This window comes from Amblyraja radiata, chromosome 22, assembly GCF_010909765.2.
Source record: "Amblyraja radiata isolate CabotCenter1 chromosome 22, sAmbRad1.1.pri, whole genome shotgun sequence".
In the NCBI taxonomy this organism is placed as follows: Eukaryota; Metazoa; Chordata; class Chondrichthyes; order Rajiformes; family Rajidae; genus Amblyraja; species Amblyraja radiata.
In genome coordinates this window covers 15,511,301-15,535,535 of record NC_045977.1, presented here as the reverse complement: position 1 = coordinate 15,535,535, position 24,235 = coordinate 15,511,301, and the positions used below count along the sequence as shown (strand labels likewise).

General features: G+C 46.6%; 1 protein-coding gene across 3 annotated transcripts in view; it reads right to left on the bottom strand.

The window, feature by feature from the left end:
- LOC116985617 (septin-9-like) overlaps nt 1–24,235 on the bottom strand; it is a 318,348-nt gene that overhangs the window by 110,976 nt on the left and 183,137 nt on the right. The window contains exon 1 of one of the 3 annotated variants that reach the window (XM_033040465.1): nt 7,735–7,980. The exons of the other annotated variants lie outside the window; for them this stretch is intronic. The gene's annotated coding sequence lies outside the window, so the exon portion shown is untranslated. Of the gene's footprint in view, nt 1–7,734; nt 7,981–24,235 lie in introns of those variants that run through there. 3 annotated transcript variants of the gene reach the window in all.

Below are 24,235 nucleotides of genomic sequence, written 5' to 3'. Positions count from 1 at the left end.
GTTCCCCACAGCCAACAATGGACCCTTGTGGGCTCTACGATAATCGTTACAGGCTTTGATTTGTCCTTTTGCATACCTTTCATTCATTTGTTCTATGTACCGTTTCATATCTCTTCGTTTCCCTCTCCCCTGAGTCTCCACCCGAAACGTCACCTATTCCTTTTCTCCAGAGATGCGGCCTGACCTGCTGAGTTACTCCAGCTTTTTGTATTGATCCTTCATCACTGCTGGGTGTGAATCCTGGAACTTTCTGCCCAGCAGCATTTACAAGAGTACTTTCAGCAAAAGGACTGCATTGGTTCAAGGCAGCTCACCACCATCTTCTCAAAGGCAATCGGAGACGGGTTAGCAGAATCAAATCAAAACAGCAATAAGAACGCTCTTAACTGACCTTGCACCACAAACTGAAGCCATTTATTTTCCGGGCACTGGGAAAGGGCAGCATGTCCATTTTCCAAACTACAATGCAAAGGATTGGGAAACCTGTATGCACAGAATCTCTTGCCTAGAATAGGGGAATCGAGGACCAGAGGACATAGGTTCAAGGTTAAGTGGAAAAGATTTAATGGGAATCCAAGGTGTAACTTTTTTTTAAAAGAGTGATGGGTGTATGGAACAAGCTGCCAGAGGAGGCAGTTGAGGCTGTGGACTACCCCAACGTTTAAGAAGCAGTTAGACAAGTACATGGATAGGACAAATTTTGAGGGATATGGACCAAGCGGAGGCAGGTGGATCGTGTGTAGCTGGGACATGTAGGCCGGTGTGGGCAAGTTGGGCCGAAGGGCCTGTTTCCACACTGTATCACTCTATGACTCAATATTAGGTGAGCCTATTAGGCAAGAGATGCACTGGGCACATTTCCCCTTTGGTCATTCTTTTCAAGTAGCTTGGTTGCCTTTTAGACAACGTGATCCCTGTATTCCAGGGGCATGTACCTTCCGTTGTAGGCCATTGTCTAAAGCTAACAAAGGAAAAGCAGTGCTCCCTATCCAAAAGCAACACCGATGGCTTGTACTAAAAAATGGGGGGGAAGAGCTTTGGCAGCCCCAGCACCCGGTTATCCAGTCTGAAGAAGGTTCCCAATCTGAAATGTTGCATATCCATTTCCTCCAGAGATGTGAGCCAGGCAGCATCTCTGGAGAAAATGGACAGAGGACAGGTGTCAGAGGTTATGGGGAGAAGGCAGGAGAATGGGGTTTGGAGGGAGAGATACATCAGCCATGATTGAATGGCGGGGTAGAATTGATAAGCCCAATGGCCTAATTCTACTCCTATTCCTTATGACCTTATGACAGATGGTTCAGTCTTTCTGAAGAAAGTTCCCGAACCGAAACGTCACCCGTCCATTCCCTCCAGAGATGCAGCCTGGCCCGCTGAGTTGCTCCAGCATTTTGTATCTATTTTGATATAAACCAGTATCTGTAGGTTTATTTTCATTATTTCCCCCAGAGACAGGCCTGCTGAGTTACTCCAGCATTTTGTGTTTTTGCCCAGTTATCAATGCTACTTTTCCACCAACCCCTCACCCCCATATTCGCCATGATGAATGATGCAGATCAGTGCACCAACAAAGTGAAGTCGGGCTTCTCAGCCCATAATGTCCGTGCCAACATGATGCCAGCTTAAACTAATCTTTACCTGAATTCCCTGCAAATCAACATCCTCCCTCTCTGTGCCCCACCTATTTCTTCCCTCTCTCTTCCTCCTCTCCTGCTGCTCTCAGTCTGAAGAAGGGTTCCGACCTGAAACGTCACCTACTGCTTTTCTCCAGAGATGCTGCTTGACCCACTGAGTTACTCCAGCATCTTGTGTCTATCTTCGGACATGGCCCTGCCTCTGCTCTGCCCATTCATTTTTGATAGTGAAGGCGACTGCTCAAATAGTTTATTGCTCATTCAGAGGCAAGGAGATGCACCCATTGTACTGAATCATCCATTCAGAGCCCGATCCAGTTATGGTGCACAGGCATCACACAGTAAACACCACCATTGTATTGTGTTAGCCATGTTAGAACTTCACATGATCCAAAGTAAATATTGTCTTGTTCTTGAGCTAAGCACAAAGTACTCAACAGGTCGGACACCATCTGCGGAGGGAGTGGAGAGGCAACGTTTCCGATCGGGACCCTTCATCTGACTCTTCAGAGTAACAACAACAGATATTGTTTTCTAGACTTTACAGATACAGCGTGGAAACAGGCCCTTTGGCCCACAGAATCCTCGCTGACCAGCGATCAACCCATACACTAGCACAACCCTAAATATTAGGTGTTTAAGAAGGAACTGCAGATGCTGGAAAATCGAAGGTAGACAAAAGTGCTGGAGAAACTCAGCGGGTGCAGCAGCATCTACGGAGCGAAGGAAATAGGCAACGTTTCGGCCAGAAACGTTGCCTATTTCCTTCGCTGCATAGATGCTGCTGCACCCGCTGAGTTTCTCCAGCACTTTTGTCTACCCTAAGTATTAGGGACAGTTTAAAATTTTTACCAAAGTCAATTAACCAACAAACCTGAACGTCTTTGGAGTGAAGAAACTGGAGCACCCGAAGAAAACCCTCGTGGTCACAGGGAGAACGTACAAACACTGTACAAACAGCACCCTTAGTCAGCATCGAACCCGGCTCTCTGCCTCCGCAAGGCAGCAGCTCTACTGCTGCACCACCGTGCTCTCACCCATTTCTCCCCTCCTATTTTCCTTTAGCATCACAATCCACAACTCTTCAAACCTGTCTCACACCTTCTTCTTTTATCTCTGCCCTTTGTTCCAACCATCTGCCTATCATCACCCCCCCTTGCCATTGCCGTTGCCTACCTGCCACGCTTTGTCCCAAAGATCTTATAGGATCTTTGCTTTGTCCTGCCTCTTCCCTCTTCTAGATTTCTTTGACATCGACCCACCCCGCGCAAACAGTCCGAAGAAGGGTCTCGACCCGAAACGTCACCAACCCCCATTCTCCAGACATACAGCTACTCCAGCACTTTGTGTCCTTTTGTGTATTAGCCAGCATCTGCCCTTCTTTGCTTCAACACACTTAGCGATGAATGTGTTTACATTCTCATTAGCAGGTAGCCGGGGCTGCAAATTGTCTCCTGCATTCCTGAAGGTGGGTTCCGACTCAAAAATGCTGCCTATCCATGTTCTCTGGAGATGCTGCCTGGCCCGCTGAGTTACCCCAGCACTTAGTGTCCTATTTAGCGCATACAGTTGGCTGTGGTGGACAATGTTGTTCGACAAGCCTGACAATGCTACGAAGGAAATGAACCATTATCACGCCATCTTGGCGGACTGCAGGAGGGAACGGAGACACCAACCTGCAATCAGCACTGCAGGTGGAAAATGTTTTAAGAAATCCTTAAAAATACCAGGCAGTAGGGCTCCGACTCTGAATACAAATGAGTCACTACTTTTGCCTGCACTGCAAAATGTCTGCTCTTCTAACAGCTCTTCTTTGCCTGGTAAATATTTTGCTGCATGGACGGAGGATACTGCAGAAAACAGAAACGCAAGACTTTCTTTTCAAAGTAAAGGTTAGGTTACAGCCTTGGCTCTTTGTAACCCTTACCCCTAAATCCCGACCACTTGTGAGTGCCGTAGCAAATCAGTTGCTGTTGACTCTAACGTGGGGGGGTTGCTAGGCAACGCCACACGAGGAAAAAAAAAAGCTGTGCGCTCTGCTTCCCATTTGCTCGATTCAATACAGGTGTCTGACCCTTGAAACAAGACAATAGAAAAAAAACCACTGTCCCCACACAAAGCAGTGCAGCAATTTGTAGCGCACCTTCACTTCAGGTTTGTGCTGCTTTTGAGGACAGGCCTCCCAGTCACCCTGTGTGGAGGCAGTCGTTCCACCACTACTTCTGGCTATCTCTGCTACATACTAATTAGGCTTCCACAACAAGGGGCTGGCCGGCACAATGGAAGAGCTTGCTTTCATCGGCCGTATACTGCATGCAGTGTCAACCTCGCCGGCCGGACGGACGGGGAACAGATACCAGGAGGCTGCTCACAAACAGGGAACAGATGCTGTCATCTAAACTCACTGCCATTGACCCTGCCTGTACAATGGCACCAGAGACCAGCGAAACAGATGCTGTAATGGACTCAGTTGATAGAGTGAGGCCAGTCGTTTGCTTTGGGAAGACAGACACAAAATGCTGGACTAACTCAGTGGGCCAGGCAGCATCTCTGGAGAAAATAAATAGATGACGCTTTGCGTCGAGACTCTTAAGAGCCATAGAGTGATACAGCATGGGAACAGGCCCTTCAGCACAACTTGTCCACACCAGCCAACTTGTTCCAGCTACACTAGTCTCATCTCCCCGCATTTGGCCCACATCCCTCTAAACCTGTCCTATCCATGTGTCTGAAGAAGGGTTTCGGCCCGAAACGTCGCCTATTTCCTTCGCTCCATAGATGCTGCTGCACCCGCTGAGTTTCCCCAGCAATTTTGTGTACCTATCCATGTGCCTATCTGTTTATTAAATGTTGGGATCGTCCCGGTCTCAGCTGCCTTCTCTGGCAGATTTTTCCTTACTCTCATCACCCTTTGTGCGAAAAAGTTTCCCCTCAGATTCATATTAAATCTTTTCCCCTTCACTTTAAACCTAAAGGTAAAAGATTTCTTCAGACTCTTTGGGTTTACTTTGGGAATCTGCCTTCGTTTTGTTACGCAGTCAACCGTGGCTGAGTTAGGAGCATTCTCAGCACTGAGACTGAACAGTCCATTCTTACCTACTCTAGAGACCCAAGCAGAAAAGTCTCGGCTGGTGCTGTTGGCAGTTGCAGCTTTTTGATGAGATGTTAAGCCAGCCTCTTGTCAGTTCTTGGGTGAAGTAAGAAGTGCCATGTTACCATCTTGTAGAAAAGCATGGCGCTACCCAGGATTTATCTGCCACTTGTCTGTATAATAAGCAGGTTAACGTGGATTATTTTGCATTGTTTTTTTGTCTAAATTTGCGATCTCCTACATTTTGGACAGGTCCCGACCTGAAACATCACCTATCCATGTTCTCCAGATATGCTTGCTGCCTGACCCGCTGAGTTACTCCAGCACTTTGTGTCTATTTTTCGTAAACCAACATCTGCAGTTCCTTAACAAGGACACTTGAGTGCTGGCGTAATTCAGTAGGTTCGGTAGCATCCTTGGAGAACATGAATAGGTGATGTTTCGAGTCGAGACCTATAGAGTCATAGAGTGATACAGCATGGAAAAAGGCCCTTCGGCCCACTTGTCCACACCGGCCAAAAGGAGGGTCTCGAGCTGAAACGTCACCTATCCATGTACACCAGGGAAGCTGCCTGTCAGTTTAATCAATAAGAACAAAGCAGAACCGACAAGTGATGACCAAGAAAGGGTGGAGCCCACAATGGCCCATTGTTGGAGGTGACAAGAAGGCTGAGAGCAAAGGGGGGGGTCTCGGCCGCATGGGGGTCGCTGGCTGTCACGTGCAGCGGCAGGCAGTAGATAGGACTGTTCGGTGAACTTTCGTAACTTTGTTGGTGCCATACTCGTGGTGGCACGCGTGTTGCCCATGTGTACGATTTTACCAGGTTGTCTGCAAAACAAAGCATCTCACTGCACCTAGGCAAGCGTGACAATACTGTAAAGTATCATTGAATGATTGAGTATGGTTGCTTTCCGTACTTGTCTTTGCACTTCCACGGCCTGCTACCATCCATCCATTTTGGTAAACTGTGCCTTAGTGGACCTCACCTCTCACTCTCTACGTCCAAGCAAAACATGCAGAGGCACTTCCGATCAGTGTTGTCGAAAAAACCAAATCAGGAACTTTACAACGGATGACCAGAACCATGACCAAGCCACAGGTTTTAAGGAGCAGCTTAACAAAGGGAAGGTAGAGAGGATCAGTTTAGGAAGGGATCTCTCGAGCTGAGCAACCAAATCCACAACTACCAGTGGTGGAGGGGCTACAGTGAGGGATGATCAAAGCATCTGAATTGATGGATTCAAGGGCTGATTCTGATAGGGAAGGGTTTGAAAGGGTTTATGAGTGGCACGGTGGCGCAGCTGTAAAGTTGCTGCCTTACAACGCTTGCAGCACCGGAGACCGATCCCGACTATGGGTGCTGTCTGTGCGGAGTTTGTATGTTCTCCCTATGACTGCATGGGTTTTCTCCGAGATCTACAGTTTCCTCCCACACTCCAAAGTCAATAGACAATAGGTGCAGGAGTAAGCCATTCGGCCCTTCAAGCCAGCACCGCCATTCAATGTGATCATGGCTGATCATCCCCAGTCAGTTCCCCGTTCCTAATAGACACACTGGTATGTGAGTAAATTGGCTTGGTATATGTGTAAATTATCTTTAGTGTGCATAGGATAGTGTTAATGTGCGGGGATCGCTGGTCGGTGCGGACTCGGTAGTCCGATGGCTCTGTTTCCGCACTGTATCTCTAAAGTAAACTAAACCACGTGAGAACTATCGGGCACCCACCATTGTTCAGCTGTGAGTCAGAGTAGATCAGCAAGCAGAGGATTATTGGGCAGGTGCAAAATAGCATACAGCGGTGTAGGGGGCAAATGCTTGGACAGCATTAGATTTGGGCAGTAGAATGATGGAGACACACAAATGTGTTGGAACATAGCCAGAGACCCGGGTTCGATCCTGACTACAGGCGCTGTCTGAACTGAGTTTGTACATTCTCCCTGTGACCGTGTGGGTTTTCTCCAGGTGCTCTGGTTTCCTTCCACATTCTAAAGACGTGCAGGTTTGTAGGTTAATTGGCTTCAGTAAATTATAAATAGTGTGTCGGATAGAACGAGTGTACGGGTGATCGGCGCGGACTCGGTGGGCCGGGGGGCCTGTTTCCACATTGTATCTCTAAAACCAGAACTAGTCAGGTCTAGTGTTGGCAGAGGCACGGGCGAGGGTTTCATCAGCGGGCGAGGTCAGGGAGGGGCAGCTTTGGGTGAGTCTACAAGAGGGGAGGTTGGTGCACTGTGGTGGATGTGGAGCCACCATGAAGACACGGGCACAAAAGGATCCGTGAATGGCAAACACTATTATCCAGGAGGCAACCAACCCATTCGCAAACAAAAATAAAATGACATTTGACTTTGACGCACAGACAAAATACAAAGGAATCAGGAAATTTTTAAAGCAAGCTCCTGGCTTATGCCAGCTTTTGTGTCTTGGTACATCACCAAGTCCCCTCTAAGAAACCATCTGTTCCCTCACCAGAGATCTCGAGTGTTGATTTGACTGCTTGCTTACCATGAAAGCTATTGCACGCAGCCTGCAAACAAACTGACACAGACCTCAAGCAGATGCAAGATCAGATTGGAGTCCAACAATTCACAAAGGGGATGGAACCGTACAAAGACGCGATATACACAGTCAAGACTCTGCCAGGATAAGGCCCACCTTCCTTCATGCTAACCAAAGATCCCAGAGCTCTAGGATAAGATCTTTAATGCTAACTGCCCAACAACACCAGTCCAACACAATGGTATCAATTACTATGCACCTCATGTAAATTAGCACAACACCGTGATACTCGAAACAATGCACAAAATGGTTTGAGAGAGATTGATGATCAAGTTACACAGGAACGCTGCAGCATTTCAATCAAGCTTGTTCTTTTTTTCTCCTTGCATCCCTCTCAGATGCTGAAATGTCACACTGCCCTGAAGCCACAATTAAAAGAAAGGAACCGGGGGGGGGGGGGAGAGGGGGCTATTGAGGGAGGGTCGCAAAGCTCCTTCGGCGCTCTTACCTTCCTCATCCAAGAGATTTGCTTTCCACTTCTCCCTTTTCTTCCCCTCTCCCCCCCCTTCAACGGGACCCAGTTGCCGTTAATCTGATTTTTGGTCGGGCTCAGCTATGGTCATGACTGCAGCGTACGGAAGTCACAAATAATGATTCCAGCACGGCGCAAAGCTTGGTGAAGGATGAGCATAAGAATCGCTTCCTGCCTCGCAGTTTCCAGCAAAGATCCTCCCCTGATCGCTGCCTGCATCACACACACACACACACAATACGCATGACCAGAATAGTAATAAAAGCCACATCAGTCGGAGATTGCCCGCTGAGGTTTCTCCCATCCTTTTTTTTCTTCTCTCTCACACACACACACACACGTCCTTCTTGCGTTTATTGTTTGAATTCGTTCAATTGAAACAAGCTCGGCTGAAAGTCCCATTCAGCTCAAGCATCTGGCAAACGAGGAGGCAGAACCCCTTTAAGCTCATGCGGATTTCAGCTGCTTCTCTCTCTCTCCCCAGAGCAGAGCCTCACAAAGGCAGCTGGCCACAGTTTGCCTGGAAGATTTCTCCTCTGCCTTGCTATCAAGTTCTGCTGACGTGAGAAAAAAAAAAAGCCTTGTCAAAGACACACTTGCAAAGCAGTCATTTGATCAGAGTCCCATCCCTCTTCTTTACGCAGCGTCGAAGCCACGCCGGTCATTTCAGGTGAGCTCCACGCAAGATTGTTTCGCCAGTTTAGAGATCATTGTCACTTCCCCAACACCCATGGCTTTTAAATTGGTCTAAATAGTGTCAGCGAATTACACTGTATGGAACCAGGCCCTTCGACCCACATCATCGAGGCCAATCAAGGTACTTCCCTACTCTATGTGTAGGAAAGAACTGCAGATGCTGGTTTAAATCGAAGATGGACACAAAATGCTGGAGTAACTCAGCGGGACAGGCAGCATCCCTGGAGAGAAGGAATGGGTGACGTTTCGGATAAGACCCTACTTCAGCTAATTCCATTTACCTGCATTTGGCCCAATTCCCTTTAAACCATTCCTATCCTTGAATTTGTCTACATTCATTTTAAATGCTGCAATTGTATCTGCCTCTAACACTTCTCTGGCAGCTTGTCCCTTTATGGATTTTACACAGTACTATGTTTACATATCTGTGTAGGATGCTGGTTTACACCGAAAAGAGGAACAAAATGCTGGAGTAACACAGAGGGTCAGGAGAAAAGGAATAGGTAGACACAAGAAGCTGGATCCGAAACGTCACCCATTCCTTCTCTCCAGAGATGCTGCCTGTCCCGCAGAGTTACTCCAGCTTTTTGTGTTCATCTTTGGTTTAAACCAGCATCTGCAGTTTCTTTCTGCACAAAAAGGAATAGGTGACGTCAAGTTACAGTACATTTACATATCTGGTTCGCTGCTGCAAGTAAGAATTTCATGGTTCCATTTCGGGGCATTTGGTAATGGAAACATTCTTCACTGTTGAATTGACATCCTCTGTATGGAAAAAAGCTGCCCCTCAGATCGGGGCAGAGTGATGCAGCAGGTAGAGCTGCTGCCTCGCAGCGCTAAAGACCTGGGTTCGATCCTGACCTCGGTTGCTGTCTGTGTGGAGTTTGCCCGTTCTCCCTGTGACCATGGTCGGTTTCTTCCGGGTGCTCTGGTTTCCTCCCACATCCCAAAGACGTGCAGGTTTGTAGGTTAATTGGCTTCTAGATTGCCCCCAGTGAGTGGGGAGTAGATGCGAAAGTGGGATATCATAGAACTGGTGTGAAGTTGTGATCGGCGGTCAGCATGAACTTGGTGGGACCAAGGGCCTGTTTCCATGCAGTATCTTTCAACCAATTTCAACCGTAGAAGACAGAACATTAAAGCAAAGGAACAGGCCCTTCAGCCCACAATATCCGTGCCGAACTTCATGCCAAGATAAACTAAACTCCTCGGCCCACAGTGGCTTACTCCAAGTCATTTACACTGCAGACGAGAACTCTTCCACCCAGAGATCTAAGCGTGGCAAAAAGGTAGCCAGCGACTAACCTACATTCAGTTTCTGTTGAGGGCGACTTCCTCAACATGGGTTCAATCCCGACCTTGGATGCTGTCTGTGTGGAGTTTGCATGTCCTTCCTGAGAATGCGGGGGTTTCCCCTGGGTGCTCCAGCTTCCTCCCCCATCCCAAGGACGTACAGGCTGGTAGATTATATTGGCTACCACAAACTGCCCTGAGAGTGCTGGTGAGTGGTTGAATCTAGAGGGGAAGTTGATGGGAATGTGGGAAGGATAAAATGGGATTAATGCGGGATTCGTGCAAATGGGTGCTTGATGGCCAGAGTGAACTTGATGGGCCGAAGGGCCTGTTTCCGTGTTGTACAACCTTTCCAGTACGAGCTGGAGAATGGAAATCAGGACATGCATCATTAGACAATCACCAGAAACAAGGCATCAGTCTGAAGAAGGGTCTCGACTCGAAATGTTACCCATTCCTTCTCTCCATAGATGCTGCCTGTCCCGCTGAGTTACTCCAGTATGTGTCTATCTTCAAGCATAAAACAGATCTACAACCCGAATAGAGGAACCACAGCTGGGATATTCAATACATTACTAAAACTAAAAATTCACCCTTTCTTGTTATTTTCATCCGTCACTGCTCTTATCAGACAATCGGCACAATTTCACTGGAGTAATCAGAGTAATGTGGAATTCCTTGGAGTTGCCCTCAGAAGTTGGTAATTATTAAAATTTAAATTTAAAACAGATGTGATGTTCAATCCTTGAACTCTGCAACCCCAGGCACGTGACATCGATTATGCATCATTTGGGGGGTCGAGGCAGACCACTCAGCCCCTTGAGCTGCTTCAACATTTAATACCATCACGTCAAATCAATATTCCACACGCTGACCTTTCACCTCCCTGCTCGTCAACTGCAGATGCTGGTTTACATCAAAGATTGGCACAAAATACTGGAGTAACTGGTAGCATCTCTGGAGAAAAGGTATTGGTGACGTTTTGGGTCGAGACCCTTCTACAGACTCCTACAGATTTTGCGGAGCACTGTGTTTACATATCTTGTTTAAGAAGGAACTGCAGATGCTGGAAAATCAAAGGTACACAAAAATGCTGGAGAAACTCAGCGGGTGCAGCAGCATCTATGGAGCGAAGGAAATAGGCAACGTTTCAGCCCGAAACGTTGCCTATTTCCTTCGCTCCATAGATGCTGCTGCACCCGCTGAGTTTCTCCAGCATTTTTGTGTTTACACATCTGTTGTGCTGCGTGTGTGTGTATCTATATAGGTTGAGCAGGCTGACACACACACACACCTGTCTGTCCAGTTTGCATGTGGCCTAACTCCAGCTAACAAGCTAGAAACCACCATCTGGTCTGAATTGAAGTGAGGAAAGGCCAACCATTTCTAGTGTTGGAACATTTCATAATAGCTCAGATTTACTTACAACATTAGAGGTCATTTCAGCGCATTTGAGTCTATGCCAGTTTACAAACTTCATAACAAGAGGAGTTGAGTATAGGAGCAAAGAGGTCCTACTGCAGTTGTACAGGGCCCCAGTGAGACCACACCTGGAGTATTGTGTGCAGTTTTGGTCTCCAAATTTGAGGAAGGACATTCTTGCTCTTGAGGGAGTGCAGCGCAGGTTGACGAGGTAATTCCCGGGATGGCGGGACTATCACATGTGGACAGAATGGAGCGGCTGGGCTTGTATACTCTAGAATTTAGGATGAGAGGGAATCTTATTGAAACATATAAGATTATTAAAGGATTGGACACGCTAGAGGCAGGAAACATATTCCCAATGTTGGGGGAGTCCAGAACCAGGGGCCACAGTCTAAGAATAAGGGGTAAGCTGTTTAGCATGGAGATGAGGAAACACTTTTTCACCCAGAGAGTGGTGAATCTGTGGAATTCGCTGCTTCAGAAGGCAGTGGAAGCCAATTCTCTGGATGCTTTCAAGAGAGAGTTAGATAGAGCACATAAAGATAACGGAGTCAGGGGATATGGTGAGAAGGCAGGAACCGGGTACTGATTGTGGATGATCAGCCATGATCACAGTGAATGGCGGTGCTGGCTTGAAGGGCCGAATGGCCTGCTCCTCACCTATTGTCTATTGTCAATGAAATCCCATCCCATTATTATTTTTTCCCAGTGACTGCATCTCCCCATACACCCACCATCTCCTCTTCAGGAGTCTACCACTCATCTACACGCGAGGGGCAATCACGAGGGCCAGTTAACCTACCAGCCCTTGGCTATTTCCCTTGGCTGGAGAGACCACAACTGGCTGTTGTTGCAGGATAAGGGATCTGGCATTTTAGGATGAGAAGGACAAGGGGAGAAGTATGAAAACAGGAAAGCACAATTAGTTCCCCTCTCTCCTGACTCTCAGTCTGAAGGGTCATTACCCAAAACGTCACCCATTCCTTCTCTCCAGGGGTGCTTTTCTTTGATGGCATAGGTTTAAGGTGAAGGGGAACAGATTTAATAGGAATCTGAGTGGTAACTTTTTCACACAAAGGGTGGTGGGTGTATGGAATGAGCTGCCAGAGGAGGTAGTTGAGGCTGGGATTATCCCAATGTTGAAGAAACATTTAGACAGGTACATGGATAGGATAGGTTTGTAGGGATATGGGCCAAACACGGGCAGGTGGGACTAGTGTAGCTGGGAAATGTTGGCCGGTGTGGGCAGGTTGGGTCGAAGGGCCTGTTTCCACATTGTTTCACTTTATGACTCTATCTAAGCTGCCCGGCCCGCTGAGTTACTCCAGCATTTTGTTTCTACCTTCGGTGTAAACCAGCATCTGCAGTTCCTTCCTACACAAAAATAAGTTGTTTTGATCACCTTGTTATGGGAAAGATGTTGTCAAGCTGGAAAGGGTGCAGAGAAGATCTATGAGGATGTTACCAGGACTCAAGGGCCAGAGCTGTAGGGACAGGTTGAGGGGGCTAGGACTTTATTCCTTGGATCACAGGAGGATGAGGGGTGATCTTATAGAGCTGTATAAGACCATGATAGGAATAGATCAAGTAAATGCAATATTTGGCCCAGAGTAATCGAGAGGAATCAAGAATCAGAAGACATAGGTTTAAGGTGAGGGGGGAACGATTTACCCAAGGGGTAACTTTACTTTACACATAGGGTGATTGGTATACGGAACGAGCTGCCGGAGGAGGCAGTTGAGGCAGGTACTATCGCAATGTTTACGAAACATGGATAGGATAGGTTTAGAGGGATATTGGTCAAACGCAGGCAGGTGGGATGAGTGCAGTTGGGACATCTTCACCTTCAATTTTAGAACGCTTCCTTGCTAACTTTTAAATTGCAGCAGTCACTTTGAACAAGGGAACAGGGGACGGTATCATGGACAGTGGTGAATTAAACGTGAGTAACCTGTTTTTCTTTTAAGTATGGGTTGAGGTATAAATGCATGGCAGGAACCTGGGGCAAAACCCCCATCCATTCCAACCCGCCACCCCCACCCCCACCCCAACTCCCCCCACTGCACCCCACAACCAGCTTCTTTCCAAAACAGTGAGCGTACATGATTTATATTCACTGAGAGGAGAGACAGGCTTCAGTTGATCTGTGCATCGGAGGGAACTGCAGATGCTGGTTTACACCAAAGATAGACACCACATGCTGAAGTAACTCAATAGGTCATCGTCAATGGTCTGCTCAATGGTACATTGTGGGCTCCACCTTTCCTTGATCATCATTGTTGGCTTTGATCTGACTTTTTGCATAGCTTTCATTCATTTGTTCTATGCACCCTTTCATGTCTCTCAGTTTCCTTCTCCCTAGACACTTAGTCTGAAGAAGGGTCTCGACCCGAAACCGTCACCTATTCCTGTTCTCCAGAGATGCTGCCTGACCCGCTGAGTTACTTCAGCATTTTGTGTCTATCTTTAGTTGATCTATAACGTTTCAGTCAATTGACAGCATCTCATTCTCCAAAGGTTTGTGCTCAAGTATAGTCTTTTCTTTGGTAGACACAAAATACTGCGCGTAAAGCAGCAGGAGAAAAGGAATTTGCGACGTTTCGGGTCGAGACCCTTCTTCAGACTGATGTCAGGGGAGGGGGAAGGACAGAGAAATAATGTAGTCAGAGACAGTAAGACTAGTGGGAGAACTGGGAAGGGGAGGGGATGGAGAGAGAAAGCAAGGGCTACCTGAAGTTAGAGAAGTCAATGTTCATACCGCTGGGGTGTAAACTACCCAAACAAAATATGAGGTGCTGTTCCTCCAATTTGTGCTGGGGCTCAGTCTGACAATGGAGGAGGCCCGGTACAGATAGGTCAGATTGGGAATGGGAAGGGGAGTTGAAGTCCTGGGCCACCAGGAGATCAGCTTGGTTAATGCGGACTGAGGCACAGTCCTTATCTTTGACTGGTTAGCACACAAACAAAAGCTTCTCACTCTATCTCGGTACACGTGACCCTAAACTAAACTAACTTTCAAACAGTCACAAAATATAGAGAGCAGATATTCTGGCTCAAGTGATGTCAATAGAAGGGTTGCATATTGACCGGGACATTGAGAAACGTACTTCCAAAACGAGAAGGCAAAAGAACTAAGCTGGAAGTTGCTACCTCTGGCAGTGGACAGAGAGAGTTAAATACATGGAAATTTCAAACAGATGACTGTACTGCAACAGAACATGTTGTGTGAAAGCCATCGTACTCATGGTATGGCTCACTGCCTGCAATTTAAAAACCACCCAGTGATTCATCCCGAATGAAGTCCCAGCGTATTTCAGGCATTTTAAGTACAGAAATATGACCTCTGCTGTGGTTGTGAAAGTCAATGCTGACTGAACAATGTGGATTAAATTAAGATTCTATTGGAAATCTGCAACCGGCTAATCAAAAACATAACTTTCCTTCCTACACATAATGGTAAATGTTGTACTGCACGCTTTGGGTCCCCTTATACTGAAGATGCGATTATTGAATAATTATTTCCTCAGCAGCTAATTCCAATCTGTTTATTTGCCCCTTGACTTAATTAAAGATATTCGATATTGCCCACCACTCTTCTTAGATCAATGGAAAAATCAATGGAGTCATTGAGTCCAGACTGGTGAGAGCAAGCAATGCAGTGACATTAGCATAATGCAATATCAACATGTCTGGTTATTTGTTCGTTCCCACGTCAGCTTATTTTGCAACCCCTCTGAGATGGCCCTTCAGGTTTCTGGCACATTTCCTATTTTAACCTCACCCCACCTGCAAATGCAGGCTGGAACTTGCTATCAAATACGGCCAATGACAAATACTTTTAGTGCTGTTATCTTTTCATTTGTAATTAACAACTCAAACCCGGATCTCTGGCGTGGTAAGGCACCACCTCCGCCGCTGCGCCTCCGTGCCCAACTAAAACAGATGAGGAAGAATTTTCCCAAACGATTGAAATTCTTTGGTTCCCTACACTCAGAGTTCTGGATGCCTAGTCAATAAATATATTGTCCAGGTTCAGGAATAGCTACTTCCCCACAGCCATCAGGCTATTAAACTCAACTTATACAATACTCTGAACATTCATAGCCCATTATCTGTTTATTTGCACTTTATCAGTTTATTTATTCATGTGTGTATATATTTATATAATGGTATATGGACACACTGATCTGTTCTGTATTATTCATGCCTACTATATTCTGTTGTGCTGAAGCAAAGCAAGAATTTCATTGTCCTATCTGGGACACATGACAATAAACTCTCTTGAATCTTGATATTGAAGACAGAGAGAGATATGGGATAAGAGTTAATGCATGGCAGAATATTGTAACAAACTATCCAGTTCACCAATGTCCTTTCAAAATGAAAAAACAACAAGACTCACCCTGCCTGGCCAGTGGAAGAGTCCAGGCTCCTTGTAAAGTTATTCAATATTAATTACTCTCTGACCTAGCCTAGTGAACCAAAGATCTTTGTAGTGAACCACTCAAGGGCAATTAGGGAAGAGCAATAAATGCTGGTCCAGCCAGCATCCATCATGAGCCTAGGTTATAAGATGGGCAAGAGGATATTACTCGAACTCACACATGACTGCAAGGAACCTCATGAGGCAGCGTACTCAGGTAAGGACTGGGAGAATACCAGAGAAGGCTATTTGTCACTGAATGTTCACACCTCCCAATTAATCAAATTCCCATTTGATGCAATCAGTGCCAGAAGCCTGATTGTTCCGATACTGGATCTGTTCATTGTCTGACGGGGGGAATGACTCAAACTGTGGACAATCCTGATGCCAGCGAGTCAAACCACAAATCACCAGCGATGAAATAGCTTTTCATCGGGATTGATCTCAATGGTTTTATTACCTCCTGGGATCCAGTATGGGGGGAGCAGACTGCTCAGTTTGACCTGCTCTTGTATGGGGGGAGGGGGGAGGGGGGAGGGGGAGGTAAAGGGGTCAAATGCTTGTCCAGGGTGCTTCAATCTTTTTCCACTTGACCAACAAAACACAACAACACAGAGGCAAGTGGTCAAGCACTAGGCCGCTCTCCGAAAGACGTGACTGAATCCACCCTCCTTAGTTCACCCGCTCAATCCAATCTGTTCACTGGGTCTGGAATATACCATGCTACAGAGTGTTTTATGGTCATTTGTCCGAGACAGAACAATGAAATTCTTACTTGCAGCAGCACAACACAACATGTAAATGTAGTACTCTGTAAACAATAGAATGAACGAGAAAAAAAGTTCCGTAAAAATACATATATATATACGCAAAATATACATTTAACGCGACTGGCATGTGACATATAATTTCAGTTTGTGTGTTGTTGTTGGGCAGTGCTGTCTAATGACGTAGACAATAGTAAGCTCGGGCAGCTTACAACCCAGCGGTATGAATATTGATTTCTCTAACTTCAACTAACCCTTGCCTCCCCTCTCTCTCTCTCCAACCCTCCCTGACCCTAGTCGTTGTACTAGTTTCACTGTCGTCCCGGTGAATTTCACTGTCTGTATAACTCATTTTCACCAAGCCCACACCCAATAATGGACCGTTTCCTTCATCATTGTTATTTTTTTGCATATCTTTCATTCATTTGTTCTATGCCTCTCCACATCACCATCTCTCAACACACACGCTGGCGCTGAGGTAGAGTTGCTGCCTTACAGTGAATGTAGCGCCAGAGATCGGGCTTGATCACGACTATGGGTGCTGTCTGTACGGAGTTTGTACGTTCTCCACCTGACGAGCGTGGGTTTTCTCCGAGATCTTCGGTTTTCTCCCACACTCCAAAGACCTACAAGTTTGTAAGTTAATTGACTTGATATAAATGTAAATTGTCCCTAGTGGGTGCAGGATAGTGTTGATCCACGATAGTGGGGATCGTTGGTCGGCGCGGACCCGGTGGGCCGAAGGGCCTGTTTCCGCGCAGTATCTCGGAAACTAAAATCTATATCTTTCGTGTCCTTTTCCCCTGACTCTCAGTCTGAAGAAGGACCTTGACCCGAAACTTCACCTATTTCTTTTCTCCAGAGATGCTGCCTGACCCACTGAGTTACTCCAGCACTTTGCATCTTTCAATTGTTATTCTAAGCCCCTTTGTTTTAGTACTTAAGGTATGTCAAGTGGAAGTTTGAAAATGTTATTTTAAATAGTCAAAAATAACTTAGTTGACATTCAGGTTGCTCCAATATAAATGTTAAAGAACTATGGAGGGGAAAATACTTTCAAATTCAACTTACATTTATCAAATTTTAATTCAGTCCATTTCTTTTGAGATATTAATTTATGATATACAAGGGCACCTGGTATTATATACAGGGTTTTATGTAGATCAGACATATCCCAGGCATAAATTTGAGAGTGTAGGAAAGAACTGCAGATGCTGGTTTAAACTGAAGATGATACAAAATGCTGGAGTACCTCAGCAGGACAGGCAGCATCTCTGAAGAGAAGGAATGGGTGAAGTTTCGGATTGAGACATCTATTTTGAAAATAGGAGCTCATAAATTAAACTTAAAAATTAAGTTTAATTAAAAAAAATTAAATAGTAATAATCAGACAGGCATTTAATTCTAAAAATGTGCAGATCAAGTGCATTGTACATTCTTTGCTCTGGATGGAGGCACAAGGAACTGCAGGTGCTGGTTTATGAAAAAAACCCCACAAAGTTCTGGAGTAATTCAGCGGGTCAGGCAGCATCTTGGAGTCTGAGGAAGGGTCCTGACCCAAAATGGGTCCATGCCCTCTCTAGATGATATTCTCCATGGATGTTGTCTATGTTCTCCATAGATGCTACCCGACCCACTGAGTTACTCCAGCACCTTGTGTCCTTCTTTGCACTGGGCGCTTTATTTCAACTCTAGCCTCACCCCACACATTACTGTCTGTGTGGAGTTTGCACACTCTCTCTGTGACCATCTAGGGTTGTGAACAAAGTGAGATAAATTAGTGTTGGATAAGTAGAGGAAAGGATTGAAATGTAATAATGGTCCTGTTGCTGGTAGCTCTCAGCCTGAGGTTGTGGGTCCTAGGTGAGGGTGCTCAGGATCGATCCCGGGTCTCTGGTGCTGTAAGTCTGCAGCTTTACCGCTGCACCACTGTGAAGGTCATTGACTCGGTGAAAGATGCTCTTTGGTCAGCCCGAACTTTATTGGCCTCTCTGCAGAGCGAGATGTCCGTCGGGGAATGTTGCCGACTGGCCAGCTCCAGACTGCAGGAGTACGTGCTGAGGGACGCACTGAAGCTCGGTGCAGGCAACGCCAAGGCTCTGTGGGGGAGGACCACAGTCCAGGGTCCTTCCACTGCTGGACATTGGAGGGCAGGGCGTGGCGGAGACGCCCCTCAAAATAAGGGGAGTAATTTCACACCAGGGGGCCACATGAGTGGCAATGGTGGGGGTTAAAATTGTGTAAACAGTATTGAATGTAAGTATAGCCTTCAAGAATGTCGGACACATTTTTTTGCACGGCTCCTGTATTGTACATTTTCTTTACTTGAATAAAGTTTATTTTGATATTTTTCAAAAGATGTCCAAAAATGTGCAAGGCATCTCCCAGCACCAGTTGTCTAACATCAGCAGTGATCTTCCTGATGGGTCAGGGATTCCATTGTTAAGTTTTTGTAAATGATTGCAGGATGTACTATCTACACAGAACAACACAGAGCACAAATATTAGGCTTTTCAAGTAGTTTTTGTTGGTCCAGATAAATTCACCAGTACATGGTTTTCCTGCCAGTTAGTGAGCACTTCCTTAAGGAAATCCAGGAGATTCCTTTGTAAAAACAAACTCGGGGCTCGCGGCCAAGTTCTGATCAATCCTGTGAAGGCTGAGCGAGCAGAAGATGTGGGATCCTATTCCCTTTAAATGGAAGCTCCTGGAATTAATGTCGGACCAGTCAAGAACTGCCAGAAGTTCCAGATTCAAGGGCCTGTCCCACTTGGCCGTCATTTGCGCGTCACGCAGGTGGCGTGCAAAGATTTTGTACATCACAAAATCCTGCGACGCCGTGCGTGGCCGTGTGCGTCACTGCCTATGTCATCACGCACCATGCGCGCATCACGTGCGTGACGCATAAATGATGTTGCGTAAATTACGCGCAAATGACGGCCAAGTGGGACAGGCCCTTCAGGGACAGCTTCTTCCCAGCTGTTACCAGGCAACTGAACCATGCTATCACCAACTAGAGAGCGGTCCTGACTTACCATCTACCTTATTGGAAACACTTGGACTATCTTTAAACGGACTTTACTGAACTTTATTTTGCACTAAAAGTTCTTCCCTTTATCTTGTATGTGTACACTGTGTACGGCTTCGTTGTAAACATGCAGTTTTTCTGCTGACTGGATAGCACACAACAAAACGCTTTTCACTGTACCTCGGTACACGTGACACTAAACTAAACTAAAGTGTAATACTCTGAAATGAACAAAGTAATTATAAATGCACCAAGTTAATTAATTGCAATCTCACTGGCTTTTGAACCAAAAGCTTGAACACTTAGACAATAAGAACACGCATTTCTAGCTGTTTCATGGTGGCGCAGTTGGTTTCAGATTGTGGCACAGACCCGCAGATGGTAGAGCTGCTGCCTTACAGCGCTGGACACCTGGGTTCGATCCTTACCTCGGGTGCTGTCTGTGTGGAGTATGCACGTTTTCCATAAGACCGTAAGACATTTCTCCATCGGATGGCGTCAGCAATGGCTGCTTCGCCAAGAGTCTGTCTGTCCCTTTCTTCTTAGCTGTTTTGTTAGTATGTGTTAAATGTGTGTTTTTAGAGCTCTTTAGCTTGTTTTATGTGAGGGGGAGAGGGTGTGGGGGAAACTTTTTCTAATCCCTTACCTCGACGGAGATGCGATTTTTTTCCCGTATCGTATTTCCGTCTGCACTGCGGCCTAACATCGAGGAGTTGGACATCGCGGAGCCCGCGATCCCTTTGCCAGGCATTGACCTCTGAGCTCCACCTGCGGACTTTAACATCGTGGAGCCTGCCGTCTCTGGTCAGAGACCAACTTCGGGAACTACAAGTCGCAGGAGCTTTGACCACCCCAACGCAGGGGCTTCGACCGCCGGCTGCAGGAACTTCGATCGCCCTGACGGATGGTTCGACTGCCCCGACCGCGGGTTAAAAGTGAGGGAAGAAGATTAGATTTTATCACAGTGAGGAATGTGGGGAATCCACTGTGGTGGATGTTTATGTTGACTTTTATGTAGCCGTGTGTCTTGTTGCTTTTTTAGTATGGCTGTATGGTAATATTCGCATATCACTGTACCCTAATTGGTACACGTGACAATAAAAGACCTTTGTAACCTTTGACATAGGAGCAGAATTAGGCCGTTCAGCCCATCGAGTCTACTCTGCCATGCGAACATGGCTGCTCAATTTTGCTCTCTGAACCCCATTCACCTGCCTTCTCTCGTTGACCTTTGACACACTTACTAATCAAGAAACTATCCATCTCTGCTTTAAAAATACCCACTGACTTGTCCACCACAGCTGACTGTGTAGCAATCGTATAGATTCACCTGGCTAAAGCAATTCCTCCTCATCTCCATTCCCTCCCTTGTGACCACGTGGGTTAACTCCGGGTGCTCCAGGTTCCTCCCAATCACAAAGACGTGCGGGTTTGAGGGTTAATTAGCCTCAGTAAAATTGCCCCTAGTGTGTAGGGAGTAGATGTGAAAGCGGGATGACATGGAACCAGTGTGAACGGGTGATCAATGGTCGGCGCGGACACGGTGGGGCTGCAGGGCCAGTTCCCGTGCTGTTTATCTAAACGAAACAGTTTGTTGACAGCAGCTTGACATTCAGCAGAATCTTCCCCTCCAAACTCACCATAAACTCCGTGAACTGGGTCTCTGCTCCTGACTGTGCAACTGGATCCTCGACTGACTTATTGGTGGGCCTCCGTCAGTAGGGATTGGCAACAACACGTCCTCGTCACTGACCATGAGTGCATGGGCACCTCAGGGCTGCAGGCTCAGTGCCCCCTGTCTACTCTCGCCAAACCCATCATTATGAGGGCAGGCACAGCGCCAATGCCATCTTTAAATTTGCTGATGATACCACCGACGTTGGACGATCAACGGGTAATCGCAGAACGGAGAACAGGAGGGAGATCCATAATCTGCGTGAACAACAAACCTATTCTCAAAAGATAGACACAAAATGCTGCAGTAACTCAGCGAGTCGGGCAGCGTCTCTGGAGAACAAGGAGTAGATGATGTTTCTGAAGAAGGATCTCGACCCAAAAACGCCACCCATTCCTTTTCGTGATTCTTTGATGACATCACCGGTAAGGTGGTGCAACGGTAGAGTCGTTGCCCTACAGCGCTTGCGGCGTCAGAGACCCCAGTTCGATCCCGACTACGGGAGCTGACTGTACGGAGTTTGTACGTTCTCCCCGTGACCGTGTGGGTTCTCTCCGAGATCTACGGTTTCCTCCCACACTCCAAAGACGTACAGGTATGGAGGTAAGTTGGCTTGGTATATGTGGAATATACCGTGTGCAGGGTAGTGTTAGTGTATGGGGAACGCTGGTCGGTGCGGGCTCAGTGGGCCAAAAGGCCTGCTCCGTGCTGTATCTCTAAACTAAACTAATCAACTCTAGATATCTTCACCAGCTGGCAGATCAGTACCCGTGATGGGACAGTCGAAATGTAACCCCTCAAGTTCCTATTAAATCTTTGCCCCCCTCACCTTAAACCGATGGCCTCTGGATCTCGATTCTCTGGGCAAGAGACTGTGGGCCTACCCGATCTATTCCTCTCTTGATTATGTACTGGTTTTTGTACTGTCAGAGTGTAGTTTACTTAGAATAGTTGATAAATGAGAGTATATTATTTGTTGTTTTTGTTGCGCCCAATATGCCTGTCACGCTGCCGGAAGGAAATATTTCATTGTTCCCGTTCATATCCAGTGTATTTGACAAATAAACAGTCTTGACTGTTAGTGAGATTCTGTCTTGTGGGAGAAGCTGCCAAGCATCCAACTGTGCAAAAGGAACCGATCTGTGGGTCACTCTAGATCTTCAGAACTCATGACGCAGGAGGCTATTCTGCCCATCAAGTCCATGCTGGCTCTCTTTCTTACTAACTTATACAGTAAGATACTCAGCAAAAGTCTGCATCAAATCATAATCATTTCTTCACTGAACAAAATGACAGTGGGTGGATTAGACTTCAGAGATACAGCGTGGAAACAGGCCCATTGGCCCACTGAGTCCGCGCTGACCAGCACTCGCCCCGTACGCTAACACTATCCTACACACTTGGGACAATAACCAAAGCCAATTAACCTACAAATCTGTACGTCTTTAGTGTGTCTGGAGTGTGGGAGGAGACCGGAGCACCCAAAGAAAACCCACGCGGTCACAGGGAGAACCTACAAACTCCACACAGACAGCACCTGTAGTCAGGGTTGAATCCAGATCTCTGGGGCTGTAAGGCAGCAACTCTACCGCTGCGCCACAGTGCCGCCTTATTTTCTATGTGTATTGTGTTTACAGGCCTGTTGTGCTGCTGCAAGCACGGATTTCAGTACACGTGCCAACTGAACACTCTTGACTCTTGAATTCCTAAGAAAGACACAAAGTGCTAGAGTCACTTAACGGGCCAGGCAGCATCCCCGGAGAACATGGATATGCAACGTTTCGGGTCGGGACCCTTCTTCAGACTGACTGCAGGGGGAGGGGAAAGAAAGCTGGAAGAGAGGTGGGGCAGGACAGAAGACTTAGGGAGGACCTGATAAAGATGCACAAAACTATAAGGGGGATAGATCACGTAGAGGTGTTTATAACCAGAGGCCATTAGTTTAAGCTCAGGAGTGAGAAGTTTAGCGGGGAGTGAGGAACAGTTTTATTTCATCGAGGGCAATAGGAACTTGCAACGCACTGCCTGAGAGCACAATGCATGACTGAGACATTGGCTACATTGTATGGAAAGAATGTGTAGGAGGAACTGCAGATGTTGGTTTATATTGTAGACACAAAGTGCTGGAGAAACTCAGCAGGTCAGGCAGTATCTCTGGAGATAAAGGATGGGTGACTTTTCAGTCTGTAGAAGGGTCTCGACCCAAAACGTTTCCAATTCTTTTTCTCCCAAGATGCTGTCTGACCTGCTGAGCTACTTCAGCATTTTGTGTCTATCTTCGGTTTAAACCAGAATCTGCAGTTTTTTACTATACATTTCGAGAAGAATCTGGATGAACACTTAAACTAACATGACATAAAGGCCACAGATCAAGTGTTGGTAACTGGGATTAATATAGATAGGTACTTGACGTAGAAACAAGGAAACTGCAAATCCTGCTTCACGCAAAACGACCCAAAGTGCCAGAGTAACTCAGCGGGTCAGGCAGCATCCCTGGAGAACATGGATAGGTGAAGATTCGAACCGGGACCCTTCTTCAGTCTGAAGAAGGTCTTCAATTAACGTGACATTGTCATCAAGAAGACTGAAGACAGGCTGAAGGGCGACAACCCAAAACGCCAGCCTGAAGTAGGGTCAAAGTCTGCTGTCTCTGGTTGGCAAGCAGAAGGTCTTTGGCAGTCTGAAGAAGGGTCCCGATCCAATACGGTATGGACTCAGTGGGCTGTTCTGTGCATACTGTACTGCCTGGGGTGATTGTACTTAAGTACAGGGATAGTCTTGCTTTCATTGTACTGGACCAACATGTCCCATCTACACTAGTCCCACCTGCCTGCATTTGGCCCATATCCCTGTCCTATCCATGTACCTGTCTAAATGTTTCTTAAACATTGTGATAGTACCTGCCTCTAGTACTAGTTAGTGTCTCCGGAAACTCGTTCCATACACCCACAACCTGTAATTCTCAGGTGGTCTTCTACCTGTTAAATCTAGTGAATGGTGCAAGGCTGGTGCTCCCGCAGTTTGTCCATCGTTATCTATCACGTGCAAAGAAAGCCCTCGGAAATGAACCCTTAACTCTGGAAGTATTTTCAGCCACACCACTCAGCAACTGTGTCAATCACACAAGCTGAATAACATCTTTGTAGAGAGTGCAAAAACACAGTTTGCAT